Source organism: Sapajus apella, unplaced genomic scaffold, assembly GCF_009761245.1.
Source record: "Sapajus apella isolate SASKATOON/1434 unplaced genomic scaffold, GSC_monkey_1.0 scaffold7, whole genome shotgun sequence".
NCBI lineage: Eukaryota > Metazoa > Chordata > Mammalia > Primates > Cebidae > Sapajus > Sapajus apella.
This window is the reverse complement of record NW_022436947.1, coordinates 22,949,104-22,972,303: the sequence shown is the minus strand read 5'-3', so window position 1 is coordinate 22,972,303 and position 23,200 is coordinate 22,949,104.

The following is a 23,200-nucleotide window of genomic DNA, read 5'->3' as shown; positions in this document are numbered from 1 at the left end:
GTTAGTTCTGGCTTGTGGATTGTTAGTTTGGTTCAGGAATGGTTTCATCTGCTAGGAAGCATTTTTTGATGGTTGTACTTGTCATAAACTTGCTCCCTCTCCCCCGCCAGATGTCAGAGAAAAAAGGACAAGATTCTGTTGCATTGGATGGATTAAAGGTAGAGGATGAAGATAGGGAAATCCTGGCTAAGAAAGTGCTACTTGAGTTGAGTTTTAATAGAAAAAACAGCTGAATAAAACAGAATGTGTGGGTAGGGAGGAATGATTATGTTTCAGGCCAAAGGAACAGCATATGCAAAGACTATGAGGCATAAACCAATGGAGTTGTTTGGGAATTTCCAAGAAGTTCCGTATGACTGGAGCATTGGAGGTATGAAGGGAGGGCTGGAAGTTAAAGCTAACAAGGTAGGCTTGTGATGCACTAGAAAGACATTTTTAATTTATTCCACGAACTCTGTATAATCTTTGAAGTATCTTAAATAGTAAGAAAACACTAAAAGACTTCTATTTTAGATTTAAAGACTTGTTTTGAAAGCTCTAGAAATGAAGAACTGACACAGAGTGAATTGGTGCAGACTGGAGATGACCTAGAGGCTACTGGAAGGGAGGCAGACCCGAACTCAAGAATAGTGATGGGGAGGGAGAAGAGGAGAGGATGACAAAACCGTGTTTATAAGATATAATCTCTGCTACGAGGGCTGAATGAGAAGGAGAAGGGTAATTCCTAGGTTTTTGGATTGAACAACTGGTAACTGATAAAACCTTTTATGGAAATAAGATATAGAAGAGAATTGGGGGGCTAGAGGAGGGATAGCATTAGGAGAAATACCTTATGTAGACGACGGAGTGATGGATGCAGCAAAGCACCACGGCACATGTATACTTATGTAACAAACGTGCACATGTACCCCAGAACTTAAAAGTATAATTAAAAAAAAGAAGAGAATTAGTTCTGGTGGAGGGTAAGTACATGCAATTTTAAACGCAGTTTTAATAGCTTGAGAAACAGGAAAATATTGTCACTAAAACCTTAAAATAAAACTTTTTTGAGAACCCAAGTTTAAGGGCATTGTACAAAAAATAGCTGGCCCATGCTCCTTAAAAATGCCAGAGTCATAACAGACACGGGAAGACAGGAGAATTCTTCCAGATTAAAGAAGACTGCGTAGATTTAAAAGTCAAATACACTTACGATCCAGAATTTCCTTTCTTTACAAAGAACATAATTGGGACAGTTGGAAAAATTGAATACAATCTGTAGTTAGCAACTAGTATTTTTTTCAACACAATACTAATATTGTATTTATTTTCTGATTTTGTTAAATGTACTGCTGTTATGTAAGAGAATGCCCTTCAGGAAACATACACTGACATATTTATGGGAAAAAGGGTGGCATATGTACAACTTACTCTCAAATGGTTCAGGAAAAATAAACCTGTATATGTATAAAGACTGAATGATAAAGGTAATGTAATAAAATGCTAATTTTTGAGAACATGAGCAAAGGGTATATAGAAACTTTTGTACTATTCTTGTAATTACTCATTATTATGAAATAATGTTAAAATAAAACACTGAAATCAGCGAAAATTCTTTTGAAATATTTAAAACTCTTAGAAAAGCATAAGAATAGCACAATGCCTGTATTTCCTTTAACTAGAATAAATAACAACTAATATTGTCTTATTTACTTTCAGCCATTTTTTGAAGCAAAATATTACTTCATAACATTTTATTTTCTGTAAAAATTATTGTATATCTGCAGAAAAGGAGGAGAATGGCAAAGGGTGTAGACTGAATTGTGTTTAATCATCTCTTAAATTAGAAATAGTCAAGCCCAGAGTGTAATCACCCCAGTCTCTGGGGTAATCTTACACTCTGGGCTTTAGCTTTACTGCATGTTTACTTTAATAGGGCATGATTTAGTTAGCCTGTGAAAGGTTCAAAGGGTTAAATTTTTATTTTAGTTTCTATATAAAAGCAAAACCACCAGTTCTTTTCATATATCAGCAAACCCTAAAAAACACTTTATTTCTCCTGTTGCTTTGATTTGATTAAAATCCACATAGAAAAGCTACTTCAAAGGTGCCATTCAATTGAAACTGTAATAGGAAAAAGGACAGGCTAGTCACAAAAATCTTTCAAGAGTCTTTTTAAAAAAACAGTAAATAGTGCAAACAGGTATATATTGCCAAATTATGTGACACCAAATACTGAAAACAGTGGTAGAGTTATAACCTAAGTATGCAACCAAGATGGACCTTTTGCAATGATCTTCTTACCCTTTGTTCCTGGCCACCATCCTATCTAGGAGGGCTAAAGGTCACTGCTCGATGCTTATTTGGCTCAAGTGGACTGCAGGAGACTTAATCTGAAAAAAATTTGAGATGCACACAGGTCACTACCCTGGCCATGTATGATATCTGGTCTTCCTCAGGTATCTTTATCCTGATTCTCATCTTTGAGGCCTTTAATCTTACTTTTCTGGGTAAACACAAGAAAGGCCAAGTGACGGATAGGAATCTAAGATCAGACAGCAAATCAAAACACTGTCAATGCTGGCAGAAATGGAGCAAATCCACAGACAGCAAATCAAAACACTGTCAACGCTGGCAGAAATGGAGCAAATCCATGTGGCCCAATGATCAAAAGCAATGGTTTCCAGGGCTGGATCCTGGAGCAAGGAGCTCAGCCCTGCCAGGCAGAGAAAGGAACTAGGGGTCCTGGGAATTGACAGTCCTGGCTCCCCTGTACCATCTCTACTTCTCTTTACTCTGTCTCTCCTTCCTTTTATATCTTCCTGCTCTCCATCACTTTTCATTATTTTCCTGACTCTTTTAAACTGAAACACTGCACTGAAAAGGACGCGCTATTATCTTTCTGGGAATTTAGGAAGCCTCTCCCACCTTTCTCAGATGTCTTTTGGTTTCTCCTTTTGTCTGGCAGAGAACAGCTCCTAAGTCACATGATAATGACTTTTTTTCCTACAATCTCTTCAACAGACAAAAATATGATTCCCTTTTTCATTTTAAGTAAGTATCCCCACATCATGTCTTTAAGCTGTGAACAAAACTTCTTAGTCTAAGCAAATACAATTATTTTTATGACAATTTTTATGTCCTGGCATGGAAAATAAATATCATCATTGTTGAGTGCTGTGCCCTTCCTTCTGTTTACTGATGAAAAACACAGCTGGTAGGAAACAGAAAGTATCATAAAGATTTATATGAAAAGAGTCAGGTGTGGGTGATGGAGGAGAATCACTTTGAAACACAAAAGAACTTCTGTTGAACTGGTCACTTTCTAATTAAAAACAGTGGTGGCCGGGTGTGGTGGCTCATGCCTGTAGTCCCAGCACTTTGGGAGGCGGAGGCAGGCGGATCACTTGAGATCAGGAATTCAAGACCAGCCTGGGCAGCATGGTGAAACATCATCTCTACTAAAAATACAAAAATTAGCTGTGGGTAGTGGTGTATGTTTGTAGTACCAGCTACTCCAGAGGCTGAGGCAGGAGAATCACCTGAATCTGGAAGAGGAGGCTGCAGTGAGCTGAGATAGCACCACAGTACTCCAGCCTGGGCAACAGAGTGATTCTCTGTCTCAAAAAAAAAAAAAAAAAAAAAAAAAGCAGTGTCTACTAATATGACCAACATAAAATGTTCATACATGGCAAATGCTTCTGAATATCCACATTTCTGTATAGGCTGTGACACTGAGGATGTTTAGAACCTATGGGCACCATCCTCCAGGAATTTCTATTATTGAATGCTTCATGAGGTCATTAAACATTAAAGAATCATTTAGTAAAATTATAATAACTCTATGTTTATATGTGTGCTTTTACAGAAATATGTGAGGAGATACCTAAATAAAAATCATGTTTATCTCTTGGTGTGGTATTTTATACAATTTTTTTAAATGTTCTTTGTATTATTATAGTAATATTTAATGTCTTAATTATAGTGTATAATCAAGAAAAATAATATTATTTTCTTTGCAAATTGAAAAACAGATCTTGAAACAGTTTAAACATTCATTATTTCTCAGGATTGAAAGTTATATTATAAAAAGTATTTTTTAATGCAAATCAATTTTTAATGAAGTAACATTAAAATTAATTTTTGTTCCTCTATAATTTTTAGCTTTTTAAAATATTAAGTGTTTGTGAAACTCCTGACGTTATATCCAGCTTCCTGGGTGCAAGCTGAGTTGCTATGGTGACATCATTTTGTACTTGCATCTGAAATTTCTTATAGTTTATAACTTCATATTATCTCATTCCCATTGAAGTTTTTAAAAAGTGGTTTTGATTATCTGCTATGAGGCCCAAAGGACTCTTGCAACCCTTTCTCAACAGAGAGACCACTAATCAAAAGCAGGGAAAATAAATCCTCATTGCAATTAGGAGCAGATCCAGACAGATCTCAGCCCCTGTCCTCTCCCACCTACCATCTGGACCTCCCTGCAGCTACCAGAGCAACAGGAAAAGGCAGAGAGGAGCACCTCCCCTGTCCATCAACAGTGGCAAACTAGAAGCAAGATCCAAAAAAAAAAAAAGAAAGGGGCCCTAAAGTCATGGTTTCCCTCCATTACCAATGCCTCTCTCACCTGACAGGAGCTTTAAGAGATCCCCTAAAGTCTCTTTCAAACCTAAAATCGACAAATCTACCAATAATTAATAAGATTCAAAAAACAGACATTCAAATTGAGTGTTTTACCCTTCTTACTAAGATTAGGAATTCAATTTAGATCAACTTTTTTTTATGTCAGATGTATGAATACATTGTCATGGCTCAATTCTGCCCCCTACTCCTCCTCCATTTTCAACATTTTTTAAAGCTGATATCCTTATCATAAAACATCTTTCAATCAAATTAGTGGTAGTTAGTTGCTTGGTAAGTATATGGCCTTCTCTGAAATTTGACCCATCAATTTAATTATTCTCTCCATCACTCTGTCTTTGCCTCTGTCTCTCTCTCTTCTTCAGCTATTCCTTTTCCATTGACCACTTATCTCAGTTTGTAAACAAGTCCAGCTCTTCTCATGTTAAATTTTAAAAAGCCTTCACACTACTTAACACTCTCTCCAACTTCAGCTGCACTCCCATTTTTCTCCCCCTCCACTATACATACCTTCACCTTCTTTTCCTACCTGCGTCACCACAGGTGGCTTCCTTCTGTTGTCACTCTGCTGAAGCCACTATCATTATGGTCACCAATGGCCTTCAAAAACTAAACTGACGCTCATCTTACTGGACCTTGCTGTGCCATTTTATTTTGTTGATTTTTCTTTACTAAAATTTGCTTCCATTAGGCTCATGAGCACTAAATTCTCCTGATTTTCCCCATTCCACTAGACCTCTGGCCAATTTCTCATTTTTTGCCTATTGCTATATATTGGTGTTTTCTAGAGCCCTATTCCGTATTTTCTTTCTCTTCTAGGCATCTCACCCAACTGATATCGTCAGCCATTCCTATATATCTCCATCTTTCTTCTGTGCTTCACATCTGTATTTTTAATTTCCCAGTAAGTATCCACTCCTTCCTCAGTCGTCCACTGAGTCTATACACTGCACCAAATAAGACACACACAAAAATTAGCCTGACTACTGGTTTCTTTTCACTAATTTTCTCCTCTTTCAAGTCTACCTTTCGTCCCAAAATACAAATCTTACCATTTTATTCCTCTGCTTTATAAAATTGTAGTGTCTCCCTAGTGCCCAAATGATGAAATGCCAAACCCTGACATGCAGAGTCCTTTCAGCCAACCTTTCCAGCGGCATCTTCTTTCTTTCTCCTTCTTATGCTCCTAAACCTGCCAAGTAACTGTACCTTGAGTGTATTCCCCCATCACATCATGTTTATGGAGTTGGGGTTTCATCTGTGGTTTTCTTGGATTGGAATGCTCTTCCTCTCTCTTAACTCTTCTTCACCAGTTCGTATATTTCCTCCTAAGTTAAATTTTCCTGGATTGCTCCCCCTATTCCCACCACTATTTGTTGATCTCTACTATAACATTTTTACCCTACTGAAAACCTTAGGCGAACACAGTTTCCCTACTTCCTGTGTCTAGCACAATTCCCGAAACACAGTAAGTCTCTTAAAATATATGAATGAATGAATGAACATGTGAATTTACTGCAAACATACAATGAATAAAATTTAAGGATGGACAGAAAAATGACAAAGTTTGAAATTCAAGTGAACAAATACGGTTTTCATTTACATTTGGGTTTATCATATTTCTATGAAATATTCATAACAACTGTGATTAATATGTGCCATAATATGACTCCCCATTCTCTCCCAAGCCAAGAGTTTTCAGCAGAGGAAGGATGCCTTTGGCAACCCTCCCACTCCATTCCCTAACTTTGGCTCCATTTCTCTTTCCAGGAGCCCTTACCTCTTCTTTCCACCATTCCTGTATCCAAGAGTGGACATTCTTTCCACCATTAAGCACAAATCTGTGCTCAAATACTGTACTTAGCTGAGCACAGAACTAATTCAGTTTATTAAATTAAAACAATTTTTCTTCATATTTGTGGCAGCCACATGGTAGTAAATTGGGCAACTAATTGTAATCAGCTTTTATTCATTCCTCCTTCTTCCTCTCCTCAGTGATTATAAAATAATCCATGCAAATCTTATTGGAATGAGACAAGTACAGGAAAGTATTTATGACAATTGTATGCAATGTCTATATTGATGCATTGCTGGCAAAATATTTGGAATATGTTTTCAGATCTTTGCTCTCTCATAATTAATACTGGGATACTATGTCTAGGAGTAGAAACATCTAGAGAGGATAGCAACTATTTGAGAACTGATTATTTTGGGTTGTGATACTCAGCCCATAGAATTTATAGGAAAACTAGATGCTGAAATTTGGGAAGTTTTTAATTTTTGGAGTTCTAGGCCAATAGTGAAATAGCTGCTCATTTACTACCTTTTAATTAAGTGTCAAAGTCGTATAATTTCAATGGAATATTGTTGCTGGTATACTCCATTTTAAGAACAACTATTTATCATCATTTTAGGGAGACTGATTACTCAAATTATCACAACTGATTAAGTAATTGCTAAATATCAATAAACACATTTTGGAAAATTAAATATAAAGAGAATGTCACCTGAGGAAACAAACAGGAGGTCCAAACTTTCTTAAATGTCAATTTTCTATTTCACAGAAAGGAAGTATTTTTCATCTTTAAGGCAGTTTTTTAAAGAACAATTACAAAATATTGAAATTACTTTTAATGGTTTCCCTGTATTTCCAGTACACAGATCCAGGACAGATATAGGTTGCATTTTGCTCAATTCAGCTACATTTTTTCCATTATTATACTTTAAGTTTTGGGGTACATGTGCAGATTGTGCAGGATTGTTACATAGGTGCACATATGCCATGGTGGTTTATGGCATCTATCCACCCGTTACCTACAGTAGGTATTTCTTCTAATGTTATCCCCAATACCCCACCCCCTGCTATCCCTCCCCTAGCTTTCCCACCCCACAACAGGCCCTGGTGTGTGATATTCCCCTCCCTGTGTCTATGTGTTCTCATTGATCAACAACTACTTATAAGTGAGAACATGTGGTGTTTGGTTTTCTGTTCTTCTGTCACTTTGCTGAGAATGATGGTTTCCAGTTTCATCCATGTCCCTACAAAGGATATGAACTCATCCTTTTTTATGGCTGCATAGTATTCCATGGTGTATATGTGCCACATTTTCTTTATCCAATCTATCATTGATGGGCATTTGGGTTGGTTCCACGTCTTCGCTGTCATAAACAGTGCCACAATGAGCATATGTGTGCATGTGTCTTTATAATAGAACAATTTATAATCTTTTGGGTATATACCAGTAATGCTATTGCTGGGTCAAATGGTATTTCTATTTCTAGATCCTTGAGAAATTGCCACACTGTCTTCTACAATGGTTGAACTAATTTACACTCCCACCAATAGTGTAAAAGCATTCCTATTTCTCCACATCCTTTCTAGCATCTGTTGTCTCCAGATTTTTTAATGATTGCCATTCTAACTGGAATGAGATGGTATCTCAATGTGGTTTTGATTTGCATTTCTCTAATGACCAGTGATGATGAGCTTTTTTTCATGTTTGTAGGCTGCATAACTGTCTTCTTTTGAAAAGTGTCTGTTGATATCCTTCACCCACTTTTGGATGGGTTTTTTTTTTTTTCTTGTAAATCTGTTTAAGTTCTTTGTAGATTCTGGATATTAGTTCTTTGTCAGATGAGTAGATTGTAAAAAAATTTTTCCCTTGCTGTTGGTTGCTGGTTCACTAAAAAAAAAAAAAAAATGTTTTGTTTTTTTTGGTTTTTTTATTGCTGTGCAGAAGCTCTTAAGTTTAATTAAATCCCATTTTCTATTTTGGCTTTTGTTACCATTGCTTTTGGTGTTTTAGTCATGAAGTCCTTGCCCATGCTTATGCCCTAAATGGTATTGCCTAGGTTTTCTTCTAGGACTTTCATGGTGTTAGGTCTTATGTTTAAGTCTTTAATCCATCTTGATTTAATTTTAGTATAAGGTGTAAGGATGGGATCCAGTTTCAGCTTCCTGCATATAGTTAGCCACTTTTGTTAACACCATTTATTGAATAAGAAATCCTTTCCCCATTGCTTCTTTTTGTCAGGTTTGTCAAAGATCAGATGGTCGTAGATATGTGGCATTACTTCCTAGGCCTCTGTTCTGTTCCATTGGTCTATACCTCTGTTTTGGTATCAATACCATGCTGTTTTGATTACTGCAGCCTTGTAGTGTAGTTAGAAGTCAGGTAGCATGATGCCTCCAGCTTTGTTTTTGTTTTTGGCTTAGGATTCTCTTGGCTATGTATGCTCTTTTTTTGGTTCCCTATGAAATTTAAGGTGTCTTCTTCCAGTTCTGGTGAAGAAGGACAATGGTAACTTGATGGGGATAGAATTGAATCTATAAATTACTTTAGGCAGTATGGCCATTTTCATGATATTGATTCTTCCTAACCATGAGCATAGAATGTTTCCCCATCTGTTTGTGTCCTCTCTTATTTCATTGAGCAGTGGTTTGTAGTTCTCCTTGAAGAGGTCCTTTACATCCTTTGTTAGTTGTATTCCTAGGTATTTTATTCTCTTTGTAGCCATGGTGAATGGGAGTTTGTTCATGATTTGACTCTCTGTTGATCTGTTATTGGTTTATAGGAATGCTTGTGATTTCTGCACATATATTTTGTATCCTGAGACTTTACTGAAGTTGTTTATCATCTTAAGGAGATTTTGGGCTGAAACAATGGGGTCTTCTAAATATACAATCATGTCATCTGCAAATAGAGACAGTTTGACTTCCTCTCTTCCTAATCAAATACCTTTTATTTCTTTTTCTTGCTTCATTGCTCTGGCTAGAACTTCCAATACTATGGTGAATAGAAGTGGTGAGAGGGGGCATCCTTGTCTAGTGCCAGATTTCAAAGGGAATGCTTCCAGTTTTTGCCCATTCAATATGATATTGGCTGTGGGTTTGTCGTAAATAGCTTTTATTATTTTGAGATATGATCCATCAATACCTAGTTTATTGAGAGTTTTTAGTATGAAGCGCTGTTGAATTTTGTTGATGGCCTTCTCTGCATCTATTGAGATAATCATGTGGCTTTTGTCTTTGATTGAGTTTATGTGATGGATTACATTTATAGATTTGTGTATGTTGAACCAGCCTTGCATCCTCAGGAGTAAGCCTACTTGATCGTGATGGAGAAGCTTTTTAATGTGCTGTTGGAGTCAGTTGCCACTATTTTATTGACAATTTTTGCATCAATGTTCATTATGGATATTGGCCTGAAATTTTATTTTTTACTTGTGTCTCTGTGAGTTTTGGTATCAGAATGATGTTGGTCTCATAAAAAGAGTTCGGAAGGATTCCCTCTTTTTGTATTGCTTGGAAGAGTTTCAGAAAGAATGGTACCAGTTCCTCTTTGTACCTCTGGTAGAATTCGGCTGTGAAACTGTCTGGTCTGGACTTTTTTTGGTTGGTAGGCTATTAATTGCTGCCTTAACCTTGTTATTGGTCAATCCAGGGATTCAGCTTCTTCCTGGTTTAGTCTTGGGAGGGTGTAAGTGTCCAGAAATGTATCCATTTCTTCTAGATTTACTTGTTTATGTGCACAGAGGTGTTTGTATTAATCTCTGATGGTAGTTTGTATTTATGTGGAATCAATGGTGATATCCCCTTTATCATTTTTTATTGCATCTATTCAATTCTTCCCTCTTTTCTTTTTTATTAGTCTGGCTAGCAGTCTATCTATTTTGTTGATCTTTTCAAAAAACCAGCTCCTGAATTCATTGATTTTTGAAGGGTTTTTCATGTCTCTATCTCCTTCAGTTCTGCTCTGATTTTAGTCATTTCTTGCCTTCTGGTAGCTTTTGGATTTGTTTTATCTTGCTCCCCTAGTTCTTTTAATTGTGATGTTAGGGTTTCAATTTCAGATCATTCCTCGCTTCTCATGTGGGCATTTAATGAAATAAATTTCGCTTTAGAGACTGCTTTAAATGTGTCCCAGAAGTTCTTGTACATTGTGTCTTCATTCTCATTTGTTTTGAAGAACATCTTTATTTCTGCTTCCATTTCATTATTTATCCAGTAGTCATTCAGGAGCAGGTTGTGCAGTTTCCATGTAGTTGTGTAGTTTTGAGTGACTTTCTTAAACCTGAGTTCTAATTTGATTGTACTGTAGTTGAGAGACTGGTTGCTATGATTTCCATTCTTTTGCATTTGCTGAGGAGTGATTTACTTCCAATTACATGGTCAATTTTAGAGTAAATGTGATGTGGTGCTGAGAAGAATGCATATTCTGTGGATTTAGGGTGGAGAGTTCTGTAGATATCTATTAGGTCTGCTTGGTCTAGATCTGAGTTCAATTCTTGGATATCCTTGTTAATTTTCTGTTTCATTGATCTAATATTGACAGTGGAGTGTTAAAGTCTCCAACTATTATTGTGTGGGTGCCTAAGTCTCTTTTTAGGTTATTAAGAACTTGCTTTATGTATCTGGGTGCTCCTGTATTGGGTGCATATATATTTAGGATAGTTAGTTGCATTGACACCTTTACCATTACGTAATACCCTTTTTGCCTCTTTTGATCTTTGTTGGTTTAAAGTCTATTTTATCAGAGACTAGGATTGCAACTCCTGATTTTTTTCTCTCTCTCCATTTGTTTGGTAAATTTCCCTCCATTCCTTTATTTTCAGCCTATGTGTGTCTTTGCATGTGAGATAGGTCTCCTGAATACAGCACACTGCTGGGTCTTGACTTTTTATCCAATTTAACTGTCCTTTTGATTGGGGCATTTAGCCCATTTACATTTAAGGTTAATATTGTTATGTGTGAGTTTGATCCTGCCATTTTGATACTAGCAGGTGGTTTTGCCCATTAGTTGATGTAGTTTCTTCATTGTGTTGATGGTCGTTACCATTTGGTATGCTTTTGCAGTGGCTGGTACTGGTTGTTCCTTTCCATGTTTAGTGCTTCCTTCAGGACCTCTTGTAAGGCAGGCCTGGTGATGATAAAATCTGTCAGCATTTGCTTGTCCATAAAGGATTTTATTTCTCCTTCACTTAGGAAGCTTGGTTTGGCTGGATATAAAATTCTGGTTTGAAAATGCTTTTCTTTTGGGATGTTGAATATTGGCCCCCACTTTCTTCTGTCTTATAGGGTTTCTGCTGAGAGATCTTCTGTGAGTCTGAAGGGCTTCCTTTTGTGGGTAACCTGACCTTTCTCTCTTGCTGCCCTTAGCATTTTTTCCTTCATTTCAACCCTGGTGAATCTGACAATTATGTGCCTTTGGGTTGCTCTTCTTTAGGAATATCTTTGTGGTATTCTCTGTATTTCCTGAATTTGAATATTGGCCTGCCTTGCTAAACTGGGGAAGTTCTCCTTTATAATATCCTGAAGAGTGTTTTCCAACTTGGTTTCATTCTCCCTGTCACATTCAGATACATCTATCCATAGATTAGGTCTTTTCATATAATCCCATATTCCTTGGAGGCTTCGTTCATTTCTTTTCACTCCTTTTTCTCTAATCTTGCCTTCTCATTTTATTTCATTGAGTTAATCTTCAGTCTCTGATATCCTTCCTTCTGCTTGGTCAATTTGGCCATTGAAACTTTTGTATGCTTCATGAAGTTCTCATGCTGTGTTTTTCAGCTCCATCAAGTCATTTATGTTTTTCTCTAAGCTGGTTAGTTAGGGTTTTGTCTAACCTTTTTTCAAGGTTCTTAGTTTCTTTGCATTGGGTTAGAACATGCTCCTTTAGCTCAGAGAACTTTGTTATTACCACCTTCTGAAACTTGTTTCTGTCAATTCATCAGACTCATTCTCCACCCAGTTTTGTTCCCATTCTGGTGAGGGGTTTTGATGCCTTGGAGGAGAAGGGGCGTTCTCGTTTTTGATGAATTCAGCCCATTTGCACTGGTTTCTTCCCATCTTTGTGGATTTGTCTACCTTTGGTCTTTGAAGCTGGTGACTTTTGGATGGGGTCTCTGAGTGGGCGTCCTTTCTGTTGATGTTGCAGCCATTTCTTTCTGGTTTTTTGGTTTTCCTTCTAACAGTCAGGCCTCTCTGCCACAGGACTACTGGAGGTCCACTCCAGATTCTGCTTGCCTGGGAATCACCTGCAGCGGCTGCAGAACAGCAAGGATTGCTGCAAGTTCCTTCTTCTGGTAGCTTTGTCCCATAAGGGTACCCGCCAGATGTCAGCCAGAGCTCTCCTGCATGAGGTGTCTCTTGGGATAAACGGTGGTCAGGGAGCCACTTGAGGAGACAGTCTGTCCCTCAAGTGCTGTGTTGGGAGCTCCATTGCTCCCTTTTGAGCTGCTGGGCAGGGACGTTTAAGTCTGCTGCAGTGAAACTCACAATCACCTCTTTTCTGAGATGCTCTGTTCCGGGAAGTAGGGGCTTTATTTATAAGTTCCTGATGGGCTGCTGCTTTTTTTCAGAGATGCCCTGCCCAGCAAGGACAGAGTCTAGTCACAGCCTGGCTGTAAAGGCCTTGCTGACCTGCCACAGGCTCCGGCCATATGCTGTGTAAACTTCCTTTCAATTTTGTTTATATAGGCAAGGTTAGAATTGCCTCGGTAATGGCCAACACCCCCTCCCGCACTGAGCTTGACCATCCCAGGTCAAGCTCAAACTGCTGTGCTGGCTGTGAAAATCTAGAGTCAGTGGGTTTCAGCTTGCTGGTCTTTGTAGGGGTGGGACCTGCCCAGCACAGATCACTTGGCTCCCTGCCTTCGGCCCCCCTTTTTTAAGGGGAATGGGTAGTTCTGTGTTGCAGAGGTGTTCCAGGAGCCTGCTAAAATGGCCACCCAGTTTTGTGCTGGAAGCCTGCACAGCACTGGTGGGAATCTCCTGATCTGTGTGCTATAAAGACCGTGGGGAAAGTGCAGTATCTGAGCCAGAGTGCTGGAGTGTATGGAAAAGTCCCCAATGGCCTCCTTTGGGTAGAAGAGGGAGTCTGCTGGTCCCTTGCACTTTCTGGGTGAGGCAACACCCCACCCTGCCTCAGTTTGTCCCCCTTTGGCTGCACGTACTTTTCAACCAGTCCCACTGAGATGAACCTGGTACCTCAGTTGGAAATGCGGATATTACTCACCTTCTGTGTTGCTCTTGCTGAGAACCATGCTCTGGAGCTGTTCCTATTTGGCCATCTTGGCAGAAGTCCTCAATTCAACTACATTTTTTAGGACAACATATGTATCAGATGTTTCTGAGCAGCTATGCTGTGTTTCCATCATCCTTTGCTTTTTTCTGTACAAAAGAGAACACCAAGACTGAAGCCATTGAATTGGCCTTTAATATCTATTTTTCTTAGGAACACTGAACCAGTAACAGAGCTGAATGAGAGCCATTTAACAGCCTGGGGAAAGCATGGCATTATGTTCATGTCCTTGTCAGAAAACTGAGCTAAATAGAAAGCCTCATGCTGCAATATAACTTGTGTTAGACTTACAGATTGAGAGAAAAGAGATGTTCAGCTATAAGACTAACATTTTAAGTGTATGCCTAAGGGGTGTTAATACAGGAAATGCTAAATATTCAGCACTATCACTCAGCTTTGCATATGGGGAATGCAGGTTTAAAGGAACAAAAGTTCAGGCTTGAAGAGAATAAAATATATTCTCAGCTGTGCAGGGTCTCTCACGCCTGTAATCTCAACACTTTGGGAGGTCGAGGCAGGTGGATCACTTGAGGAGTTCAAGACCAGCCTGGCCAACATGGTGAAACCCTGTTTCTACTAAAAATACAAATATCAGCTGGGCGTGGTGATGCACACCTGTAGTCCCAGATACTTTGGGGGCTAAGGCAGGAGAATCGCTTGAAGCTGGGAGGCGGAGGTTGCAGTGAACTGAGATCACACCACTGTACTCCAGCCTGGGCAACAGAGTGAGACACTGTCTCAAAAAAAACAAAACACAAATAGACCCCAAAACAAAAAATATATTCTCAGAGATCATTCTGAGGGACCTCATGGAAGGACTATAGAGAAAAATCTCATCTCTCAGTGATGGTGGATAGCTATCACAGGTTGCTTAAATGTATCTAAAACTTGGATCTTTTTGGCCTCAGGTGGTGAAATCACCTCCCTCGCTCCTGTTGTCTAATACCTATTGAATCATTGCCCATTCATCAGTAGGTAGAGTGGACAAAATGGCCCTGCTTCATGGAGAATAAGAGTTCCCTCTCCACCCAAATAGAGAGGCTTGCTGGTGGAATGGTGCTTAGATATTTTACTCCCCATTAGCTTTGTATCTCTGTTGAACACAATATGCCTGCTTAACCTGTGCATGACATAAAAAGCCCAACATCTACTTCTACTCTTGTACATACTTTTCTATACTGTTAAAATGAGGTAAATAGGAAGAATCATGTCAAATCATAGTGGTTCAGGATATTTATTTCTTATAAATGCAACATTTTTCTTTCAAATATCAGCTGCTGTAATATATGGGATGGCTATTGTGGACTTGTTTTTATTATCCCTACTGAAAACTCTCTGAAAAATAAATAATTCAAAAGTTGAATTTCTGGGGGCAATTCAGTTACCATTGCTTTGGAAACAGTTCTTTGTATATCTATGAACTCAATTGATATTGAACCAACATTTTTTAAATATTAAAAATAACTCTCATTTTCCAGGTACTTTTCATTCCTTCATTGTTGATTGAGTAAGGCTATCCAAATTGCATAGAAAAGGATCTTGTCAATAGTAACATCTAACCTGCACTTTCTGCTACAGGAATTACGAAAGGACATATAATTAGTTCTTTGTGTTGAGTCAAGGATGTTTGGAGTTAAATTCTGGGTTCATTCATGACATTATGAAACTTGGTCTCTTTTTAATAAAGGAGAGGCTGCTTTGTTATTCTCTGAAAAGTTCATTTAGGAAAATTCAATTAAATATTTACATGTATAGATGGAATTAATAAATAGCAGCAATCTGTTTAAAATATTTAAGATAAGTCTGCAGGTACTACTCCTCTGTCCTACCATAATTATACAATTGACAATGATTACTATTATTTAAGAAGAAAACCCACAAATAAATAAATATCAAAGTTATCCCTTCAAGACATGTCCCCTTAGTGATATGCTTTTAATGGTAGAAAACAGAAATAATAGAATCTTGGTTTTGAAAGAAACTTTGGATGTCCTCTAAGAATAGAGAAGTGAGGACCACATCTTGATGAAGATAAAAATGAACGATGATGCTATGGTGCAAGGACTGTGAACTGGGACTACCTAGTCAGATGGAAGACATGGAAGGTGCTGCCAAAGGCAATCACAAAGCTCTTCCAGAAACAAAATGTATGCCTAATGGAAAAAGCTAATGGCCCAGGCATTTTCTAAAGCTACATCCTGCTAAAAATCAGTACATCTGGTAAATGTAGGACTGATCTTTAAAACAATTTTATTTTTCAGATTTTAGAAAAAGCAATAAACTCAGTTACAAAGGCTGCAGAGGGTTGATGAAGAGAAACTGAGAGAAACCTTGGGACCATGACATTTTAGAATATATAGCAGTCGAGAAAGCTTGTATTGGGCATAGGTATTAAGGCCACTAGTCTTTGAAAAAGTAAACAGTCAAAAACTTTAAAGAAGCTAGACTGACACCTGTGGTCACCCATGATGGATTAAAGAGAGTAAGAAGGAGTTAGAACACCATTACAAAGGAATCCCTTGAGAGAGAGAGGAGAGAGAGAAGTGCCTGAAGTCATTGGTGTCTACATAGAGAGGTCTGTGCTGAATTCATCCTTTTGTTTTTTATTTTAAAGGTCAAGAAGGCTGAGATCTGTAAATATCATATAGGTAGAGCAGAAACCCTTCAGAATGAATTAAAGATTAGGGGAAAAAACTGAGATATTAGAGAACTTTTTAGGTGCATTCAGATAAAAAGACATTGTAGAAAAAGTATGATAGACTTTCTGAACAGATCAGACTAGGAATCCTGATTTGCCCATGACTAGCTGGAAATTTTGTTACCTAACCAATTTGATCCTTAGTTTCCTCATCTATGAAATGGTTACCACACCCCAAAATTTCTAGTAAGGATGAAATAAAATTTATAAAATATTTAGCCCAATGGTTGATACATAATTAGTTATATTTTAAAAGCATTCTACCACCAATATTATTAGTAATAATATAGACCCAATTACTGAGGCTTATAACATGATAATAAGAGAAAAATTGAATTCCCATTTTATTTACTATAATGTTACCTATCTCTTAAAATTTTGTTTCATCTGCACATCTGCATACATGATAAGCATTATTTCTTTCAACATTTGAGACTATGGTGAACATACCGGTTAGGAATAGAAATTTTGGCATTCCTTCAGATTGATATTGAATCAGTAACTAATCTACATGTTTTAGGTGTGATTTAACAAATTGGGCATTAATCTGGTTACATTATTATTACGTTCATCTTTCACCATATTGTCCATATATCTGGGAAGTCAAATTAACTGTTAATATTCAAACATTCTATATGTAATATAAAGAAATATTCAATAAATATTTGTTCAATAAATAAAGCAATGAATTAGGAACTAGAAAGAAATTGAGAAAATAAAGAGAAGTGATTATTAGGTGGTGAGATGGGGTAATATTAGTTTCTCTTATATCTATTGTTGTTATAGTATTATTTTTTATATTACACAAAGAACACTTTAAAATAATTTTTAAATGATAGCAAGATACACTTGCTACATAATGTTTCCCTGATTTTCTGTTTTTATAAATTGATCAAAAGAGGAAGCAAGTCTAATTTGTTGTAACTTGTTGGCTTCTGATTACTACCACATTCTGTTTGAAGTGTTCACAAGTTATTTGTTCAATTATCTATGCTAAGTGCTGTCCAAATTTGATTAGCAAGCAGGTTGGTCCAAATTGATGGTTTCCACCTTTTTTCTTTTTTGACTGTTGAGAAAATATTTACCTATAAATTTAAACTATTATATTGAAGAAATAACATGACTAAATATGATATGCTATTTATGAGGATAAAATACTCAGAGTTTGAAATGTATTTTTGTTGTTATTGTTCTTGCTAAAGAGGCTTGACTGATTCTGAATTCATCTGTGAATCGTTCATTTGGTATCAAGAAGTAATGCTTCCTATTGTCTGTTACTAAATTTAAACTGAAAGTACAAATTGAGAGACTAAATGTGCTTCTTTATTGCTTGTGATACAGGTTTTGCTTCTAAGGAGCTCTAACATGTGGACAAAGCCAATGAATTATGTTATTCATTCATTCATTCAATAAATATTTACTGCCTAAATTTTACGTACAAAGTGCTGTGGAGTGAATTAAAATTAAATGAAATTTATTTATTTAATAAACGTGTGATATGGTAAGAGAACAAGAGATATGCAAACTCCTATGGTAATAAGTTTAAGAGAAGTATTGGTGGTGAGCCAGAGACGTAGTAGAGAAGGTGGCATTTCACAGATCCTTAAAGAAATGATAACACATGTAGAGGGAGAATAAACTGGTGATGGGGGTGGGATGGGGTGCTTAGTCAAAGCAGAAAAAAACTTCATAAGCAATGTTAGAGTGGGTATAAGAGTCAGGCACTTAAGGGGAGTAAGGAATATTTCACCAAGGATGAGTCTTTTACAAAGGATTTAATGAAACACAAGCCTAAAGGCAAAGGTTTGGATCAGATTATGGGGAGCAGTACATTCTAAGCTAAAAAAATTGATTAATTCTATAGGAAATAGGGAAAACATTTTACATGGAGAAGTACATTATCATGATTACATTTCAGGGAAATTTTTCCAGTAGTCATGTTTTCAATATATTTAAGAGAAAGAGTTTGAGATGGGTAATTATTAAAAGAGTCTAAGTGAGTAGTAATGAAGGATAATCTAGACTGTGACATAATTTGCTTTATTTTATTAATAAATATATCTGCGTACTTAATACAATGTTTTGCATTACAAACAAATCAAATATTTATTCAATATCTCCTTACTTAAAACTCAGGCAAGATATCATATTAAGGTTAATTATGGTGACAATAAAATTCAAAATAATTGTATCATTACTGACATGATATTCAATTCATGAGTATAAAATAAAACATAAGAAGAGAACTAAAAGTCTGGTAGTATTTTATAAGCAAGTAGATATAAATAAAAAAGTAATCTAAGTAAAACAGATTTCTGCCAAAATGTAAAATAGAAAGTTGTATTAGGAACTGCTAACTGTCACCTCAGTACCTTTCCTCCCTTTCCATTTTAGTAATAAAACCCCCAAATTTATCAAGCATGTGTTCCTCCAGAATAAAGGTTATACTTCCCAGCTTTCTTTGCAGCCAGATGGGGTCACATCATTAAACTCTGGTGAATGAAATTTAGCAAAAGTATCCTGTGTGACTTCTAGAAAATGTCCTTAAAGGGGAGGAATATGCTCTGTCATTTCTTTTCCTGCCAGCTGGACTGTGGACCTCATGGCAGGAACCTAGGCAGCCACCTTGCACCTAAGATGAAAGCCAGGTATTGAAGATGGCAAAGCAAAAATCCAGGAGGAGTCTGGATCTCTGATGATCATGGAGTCATCATAGTACTCATGGAGAACACATGTGAGATAAAAAAATCTTGCTTAAACCACTGTTGTTTTGGTTTTCCCACTTCTTGCAGCCAAACCTTATCATTAGAATTTAATATTGTTCTAGCACTTTATTGTCAAATGCTATGAGAACTGAAGGAACCCAGAATGTGGGATATAGTTTCAGGGCAGGCTTTGCTATACAACTGCCACAGAGAGGTATTGGATAGGATCTGAGTGGAACAGAAAGAGAACAAAAAGGAGGAGAATTTGCTTGATACAAATGTGTAAATCCAATCCCATATTTTTGACATCTTTAGTATTACAGATATATTGCTTCTCCTGCTGATCAAGTTGGTGTAGGTAATAAATCACAAATCTGAGTATACAATAAAATCTAAACATGTTAATATACCTGTTCTCCAATGTGTCACTGCTGCCTAGAAACAGCCTTCAATATGGAAGAGGATTATTTTCCTGGTACTTGGTAAATTGGCCTGTTATAATAGAAAAGGCCTCTTTTTGTTATAACTGTCATTCAGGAGGGCTGGGTAAGAAAGACATAGAAAAGCATAAGAACAATTAATGAAGAAGTAGATTTTGATTTAAATTGAGCTTTCAGTCAATTTACATATGCATAAGTGGTCATCTGTCATATAAGACACTCAAGGATACGTTTCTTTGTTACTCCAAAACAACTAAACCAAAGGATTAACTAATTATTTCTTAAATTGAAGAAAATGTCTTACATGGGCTTAATCAAAGCATAGCAGGCTGAAGGAAGGAGCTTGTGCTTGGTCATTAGGGACTCTTGGGCCAGGAGAAGTAGAAACATTGTCATGGGACAGTAACTTGGGCTTTTTAAGTATCACATGAAGAGTGTCAGAGAGGCTCAACGTAGAAAGAGTCTGCCTTGGTAAAGACATGGAAGGTAGAGTCAGGTCCAGGGAGAAGTTTGGGCAGAAATCTTTTATCAGGGAAGTTTGTAAGGGAGTAGGATGTCCTGGTAGGTGAACTCTGCAGAGCTCAAGAAGCTGTGTGGAGGGCCAACTGGCAGGTGGATTGGCAACATGTGTTAGTCTAGCCTGGGGGACTGAAGCTTAGGCCTCAGTAAGAATAGCTGGAGAATGTCAGGGAAAATAAAAACTGAACTTAGATTTGGAAAACAAGATGGAGGCTTGGTGACAAGGAAGGATGCAAAAGACTGGCTATTCAGACAAGGTGTAAGGAACAAGGTTAGAGGCACCTTAGAGCAATATTTCCCTTAGATAAATAAGGTAACTGGGTCCTGAGCTACTGAACTATGCAGGGATGCAGGGGTCCTTTTATTCTTGGGTCTAGAAGAATGTAGAGATCATGAAAGGAAGCCAACTGGCCTCACATCCAGAACCTAGGAGGCTTGAATGAGAGGCAGGCAGCTAATCACATTATACTGAACAAAAAGGATTCATCTGCAACCAGGAAACAGTTGCTCATTCAAACCCATTCTGTGAGGCTGGTTTGAGTCTAGCTTTAAATGTGCTTTAGAATAAATAATGTTGACTTCTGGTCACTCTCAGAAAAACCTCTGGTCATTTTAGTTTCCTAAGTCACAGTTCTCATATTGATATGACCAATCTCAGTGTAGTTGTAAAAACTTCCAGTTACATCTGTATCAACTCTTCTCTCTTCCTTGGCTTGAACCTCCTCAAGGGAGGGTCAGCTTCCTTTCCATTTTTGTGTTTTATGCTTCTATGTCTCTTCTCCCAGCTTGGTAACCCATGGTTTCCATTCAAGGTGAAGTCGCTGGGGTTTGGGGAAAAGACAAAGGAAGGGAAAATGTTTAGATTGTCAGACAATGACATACAGAACTGGAACTGATATTCTCTGGGCTTGGCAGGTGTTTAAAGCTCTATTTCTCTTTTGAGATGCTTTTCAAGATTCTTTAGAGAGAATCCCATTGCTGAGAATCATCTATTCAAAGTTCCTTTTGTGCAGGCCAATGCACACCTTCAGCTCCTAAAAATCTATGTTACACTTTCTGCTTCTCTCTTCTCTAGATCGATCATGTCTCCAGGCAATCTTCTTGAAGATCAATGTTACTCAACCTGCTTCTCCTTCTCTCATTCCTCTTATCTGGTAGATGAGAGACCCTTATGCATTCTTTTCCTCAACAAATTCTGGAAGAATAATCTACCCCAATGTATCAGCTTCTGTTAGTTCCTCTACCCAGCAGCCAGTCAGCCAACCAGTCACAGTCAGCCAGCTATCCTTCAATTTGTCTGGCCTGAGACTGTCTTGTATTTTCCAAGCAGCAAAGGACATTACAAAGCTCTTGGTGTAGTTGTTGTTATTTTTCTGCTTCTTCTTCCTCTTTTTTCTCCCCCCCCCCCCTTTTTTTTTTTTTTTTTTTTTTTGTTGTTGTTGTTGTTATTTTGTTTTTGTTTTTTGATGCCCATTTTCCTGGGCAGAATAAGGGGGTAGGAGGTAGAGGACTCACAATTCTCTGATAGTCCTTCCAATAAAACCTCTTTTAATTTCCATTTCAGCCCTTTTGTATCTTCAATGTGGGTGAATGCCTACAGAAAACTAGCTTTTGACCACGTCCTTTGCAAGCCTCATCTAGTAATCTCACATCTCATTTTGAAGCCAGTAGTTTGCACATATCTATTAAGGACTCAGCCAAAGCTAAGACTCAAGTATTTTTATTTTAACATTCAATCATAATCACATTCATCTACATTCTTTTTAAAATTCAGATTTCACAGTGTTCTGTTATCCCTTGTTGAATTTTTTTCTTATCAGTGTTCTCATTTGCTTATATTAACAAGCTTCATTATCAAAAATGATGCCACCCACTGACCATGATAGGACAGCAGAGTGAGGTGTTTGTCAAGACTCCTCTCCACCCCCTGTGCTCACATAGCATCTCTTACAGTCAGAGATGACTTGAAATTTCAGGGAGCTATCCTTTCCTATAGAAGACTTGCCAACTATTCCTAAAGTATGTCTTTCCTTACTAATTTTCGAAAGGAGATTTTTATTTGTCTCCAAGTTATTCTTGATCCAGGTATTTCGGTAAAAGATCACTTTAACAGAATTAGGCCAGGTTTGGTGGCTCATGCCTTTAGTCCCAGCAATTTGAGAGGCCAAGGCAGGTGGATCACTTGAGGTCAGGAGTTCGAGACCAGCCTGGCCAACATAGTGACACTCCTTCTCTATTAAAAATACAAAAATTAGCTGGGCATTGTGGCAGGCACCTGTAATCCCAGTTACTCAGGAGGCTGGGTCACAAGAATCATTTGAACCTGGGAGGCGGAGGTTGCAGTGAGCCGAGATTAGACCATTGCACTCTAGCCTAGGTGACAGAGCAAGACGCTGTCTCAGAGCACAAAAACGAAAACAAAAATATCACTCTAATATGTTACATTTTACCTCAGAACAAGAATGGTTGCACTTACATAATTAGACAACATTCCAAATTTCAATTGGCTGACCTTCAGGAAATTTGCTTAGAGTATTTGGGGTGTGTTTGTTTTTACCCTGCCTTTTTGTATCACAGTTAGCCATTGTTTTTTTTTCCTAATTAAGTTGGCACATCTGCAAAAGTTTTTCCATGCCATGTCCAAGTTAACAACAAAGTCATTAAGGATACTCTGCATGGCTAGAGACAATTGAAGGAATGTAACAAGCAGAAAATTTTTCTGGAAACTTGAATTCTTTCTATTTTGGTTTAATAAATGCACGGTAATAATTTAGTTTTGCTATAAGCCCAGCCTTCAGAAAACAGTAGAATAAAATATTTAAAATTTCTAAAACATTATCATTTTGATTTCAGGGTAAAAAATCTGGAATGTTAGAAGTCAGTATTTAAGTGACAGGCCCAACTGACAGCTTGACTCTCTCCTACTTTTGATCTTTGATTATCACCTCATTTCAGACACTTACATCTACTCTGTTGCTTTGTTGGACAAAGAGAAAAAGAATAAGAGGTTTGCAGCATCACTACTAGGTATAAATTGGTTAGTAATATTACCAATAAAACACTTCTTTACTCATTGAACAATAATTAATAAAATGTCTACTCAGTTAATAAGATAATTCAGGTATTTTATGT